The following is a 4,346-nucleotide window of genomic DNA, read 5'->3' on the forward strand; positions in this document are numbered from 1 at the left end:
AAGAAACATCCAGAAGAAAACAGCCTGTCTGCCCTCCCTGGACCTGGGCTCCTTGGGCAACGGAATCACATTGAAAATGTTAGCTCAGAAAGTGAATTTAAGTCTCATAAGTTTGGATGGAAAATGCAGCTCAGGCAGGCTGGTGGCGCAGCAGAGACCAGAGAGGTTCTCGGAGGATGCATTTGCACATTGCCTGCAGGGTGTGTGCAGCTCTTCCCAGCAGCTCTTGGCCACCCGCCCTTCATGGATGCCCCTGGCATGTGCTCTTCCTGAGATACACCTATGTCTCCTTCAAGGGCATTCTAGATGGTTCCCTCTCTGTGTCTTTCCTGGCCCTCTCTACTTCTGGTAGCAGAATTATCCACAGGCGGACGACTACAGCGTCTGTGATCAGAGAGACTCAATCATCTGACCCTTCTCCATGGATATTATGTGGCAAGGAGTCAAAAGAAATGACCGAAAGAGTTCCTGCTTCTCAGGACTGCTGGGAACTACAACTGTCTTAGGCCAGCGGTGGGCAGACCAGAGGCCTGCTGCTGGGGGAGGGGAAAATGGGAGATTGTGTGATCCTTCACTGAGATGGATGGTTCTAGCAACAACCCAGACAGGTAAACAGTGGGGCTGGGACCAGACAGGGCTGCCCACCCCTGCTGCCTCTGCTCTGCCTGGTGACAACTCCTGTCATGGTTTGACAGAAGGCTGCTGGCTGCATCTGCCCCCTTGGCCTTACTGAGTGGAAGAGGGGGACAAGAGTTTGTTCAAAGTTGGGGTCAGGGGCTTCTCTCCATGGATTTGGCTACATAAGAAAGCTTGGGGGCATGGGGTGGGGGAGAAGAGAGACCCTTCTTTCTTTACCTCCATGGCGAATCTCCTGAAATCAACCCCCCCCCCACACACACACACTGCACACACCGAGCTCCCAGCATGCCCCAGTGGTCCCACTCACTCAACACTAGTGTTGGGACAGCTGTGTGGCCTGGGACACTGCTTCAGAGTCAGTGAATCAATCTCTCTCTCTCTCTCTCTCTCTCTCTCTCTCTCTCTCTCTCTCTCTCTCTCTCTCTCTCTCTCTCTCTCTCTCTCCCTCCCTCCCTTCCTGCCTCCTTCCCTCCTTCCCTCCTTCCCTGTCCTCTCTCCCTCTTCCTCTCCCCCCTCTCTCTTTATTTCTTGCTTGCTTTCTTGCTCTTTTTCTTTCTTCTGGTCTTAGGGTCTAAACTCAGAGCCTGAGTTCTATTCCTTAGTTTTTTTCACTAAAGGCTGCCACTCTATCACCGGAACCACAGCTCCACTTCTGACTTTTTGGTAGTTCATTGGAGTCTCACAGACTTCACCTGCGAAGCTCAGATCTCAGCCTTCTGAGTAGCTTGGATTGCAGGTGTGAGCCACCGGCACCTAGCTAAGATAGCCAATCTTGAAGGGAGAGCTCAGTCCTAGATCTGTCACTTCCTGGCTTTGAACCTCAGTTTCCACGTGTAACAACTGGGGCTCACAGTTGCTTGTGTGAATGAAGGGTTGTGTGATGGTCTTGGCCAGAGCAAATACAGAATTCCTTCCTTTCCTGAGCATGCACAGGACAGACATCCAGACAGACATCCAGGACAGACACCTAGACAGATAGGATGGATGTCCAGAAAGCTCCAGGACAGGACAGATGCTCAGGCAGACTGATGGATGTCAAGACAGGACAGGCACCTAGACTGCCCAGCACGTGCGTGCCTTGGCAGGGGCTTAGGTACCAAGGGCCTACTCCAATCTCTCTGAGTTGGAAGCAGGCACTTAGGAGGGAGGGCAAGAGAGAAAGAGGGCATCTGGTAACAACTCCCCCAAAGCCCTATTAACTCACAGCCCAGTTCCCGACATCCCCCCACTTTAGTGTCTTTGCCCCCATAGGCTCCCTCTCCCCTTTGCATACCAATAGCTATGTAGCTTATTAGCTCCAGGACATTCTGGCATCATTTGGGGTGATGTGGGTAAGTAGCTCTCCAAGTGTGCCTAGCTTTGGTTAGAAATGAATCGTTTTCAAGTTTATTCAAATTACTTTGGGACTTTCCAAGACAATGTTTCCAGGTTTGTTTTTTTTTCAAGTTAAGATCTTGTTATCAAAATGTGACATTGGTTAATTGAATTTAAGTTGTATTTGCTGTTCAAGAGACATTTTTGGTTGAATTTATAGTTTCAGTAAGGAGATAAAAACACCATCCCAGAGGGGTGCCGCTAGGATTGGGGTGGGCTCTAGCTGCTCCGGGTTCTGTGCTGAGAACAAAGGCTCATCCTGTCCCAAGAAGCATCCCCTGGGAACAGCTGAGACATCTGGAGAAGACTGAACCCAGAAGCCCAAGGGAAGGGCTCTACGGATGGGTGTGTTGCTCCCCCAGCCTTTGCACAGGATGGGGAATCAGAGATGGGGGTGAAAACTATAGGGCCAGGTCGAATGAGGGAGTAAAGAGGGCCAAATCTCAACAGAATGAAGCAGTGTCCCTTGGTCTCATCCATCCATCCATCCATCCATCCATCCATCCATCTCATCTACCCATTCATCCACCCACTCATCTACCTACCCATCCATTTATTCATCCAACCTTTCATCTCATTCACCTCTCCATTTCATGCACCTCTCCATCCATTTCATGCAATTATTCAATTATTCATTTTCCCATCCATTTCTTCATCTCACCCTTCTACTCACCTAGCTATCCATCTAATCCATCCATCCAAATATACATACATACATACATGCATACATACATACATTTATCCATCTCATCCACCCACCCACTCACCCACCCATCTATTCATCCATCCAATCTGCATTTCATCCATCTTTCCATTTTATGCACCTATCCATCTCATCTAACCATTCATTCAATTGTTCATTTTTCCCATCCATCCATTTCTTCATCTCACTTATTCATTTATTTAGCCATCCATCCATCCATCCATCCATCCATCCATCCATCCATCCATCCATAGATTCATCCATTCATTTATCCATCTCATTCACCCATCTATCCATGTATCCACCCACCCATCTACCTGCCCATCCATCCATCCATCCATCCATCCGTCCATCCATAGATTCATCCATTCATTTATCCATCTCATTCACCCATCTATCCATGTATCCACCCACCCATCTACCTGCCCATCCATCCATCCATCCACCCATCTACCTGCCCATCCATCCATCCATCCATCCATCCATCTACCTGCCCATCCATCCATCCATCCACCCATCTACCTGCCCATCCATCCATTCATCCATCCATCCATAGATTCATCCATTCATTTATCCATCTCATTCACCCATCTATCCATGTATCCACCCACCCATCTACCTGCCCATCCATCCATCCATCCACCCATCTACCTGCCCATCCATCCATCCATCCATCCATCCATAGATTCATCCATTCATTTATCCATCTCATTCACCCATCTATCCATGTATCCACCCACCCATCTACCTGCCCATCCATCCATCTATTCATCCATCATACCTTCATCTTATCCATTCATCTACTCATTTGTCCCATCATCAATCCATTCAACCACCCATGCAACCCATGCAACCCTATCCACTCACCAATCCATCACCCACCCACACCACAGTGATGCTCTGCTCACAGCCAGACTTCATCATGAAGAAGGTGGCAGAGAAAAAGCCTGGGCTTTGGATCTGAAGCAGCTGCCCCTGGCTGGGGGACTTTGAAACCCATGGCAATAAAGGAGTATTTGGGTGGCTGAGAATACATTAGAACCAGACCAGCCCCACCTCCACTGCTCCATCCCATGTTACAGGAAAGATTTAAGGCTGATATAAAGTATCCAGCACAGAGTGAGCATCAGGCATCCACAAACACTGCCCAGTGGCCCCTGGCCTGGCAGTCCCGAGCCTCCCACCCCCTGACCTAGCAGAGACCCCATCACTCCTCTCCCCTGGGACTGGTGTACTTCAGGGAAAGCAGAATGGGAGATTCCAGAGGCAAAGGCAAGGCCACTGGCATAATCTCTGCAATACTAGCTGGGCAGATGCAGCAGCCATGTGTGGGTAGAATATTCCAGAATCAGACCATTTCTTCCAGCATCCACACGATCCGTAGACATTCACTGAATGCAGTTTGGGCTTCCCCAGGTGGCGTGAGAGATGGGGGTGGAAAATTCACTGAGGCCAGGGCTGCATAGACAGATAGACAGACAGACAGACAGGCAGACAGACAGGCAGACAGAACCCAGATGCCCCACTCCCACACACTAGCTTATTTACCCCTTCAACTTTTCACATTTGAACCCAAGACAGCAAATGTCAAACTCTAGCCCAGACTCCCACAACCTCCCTCCCTCCCATC

The 4,346-nt window shown here is 49.5% G+C and overlaps 1 pseudogene; it reads left to right on the plus strand.

Moving 5' to 3' along the window:
* The first annotated feature begins 924 nt into the window (after positions 1 to 924).
* On the plus strand, positions 925 to 3,680 carry LOC150062354 (uncharacterized; annotated as a pseudogene).
* Positions 3,681 to 4,346: the final 666 nt, after the last annotated feature.

The sequence above is a fragment of the Megascapheus bottae genome, chromosome 6 (assembly GCF_031878675.1).
Source record: "Megascapheus bottae isolate mThoBot1 chromosome 6, mThoBot2.hap1, whole genome shotgun sequence".
Classification (NCBI taxonomy): Eukaryota; Metazoa; Chordata; class Mammalia; order Rodentia; family Geomyidae; genus Megascapheus; species Megascapheus bottae.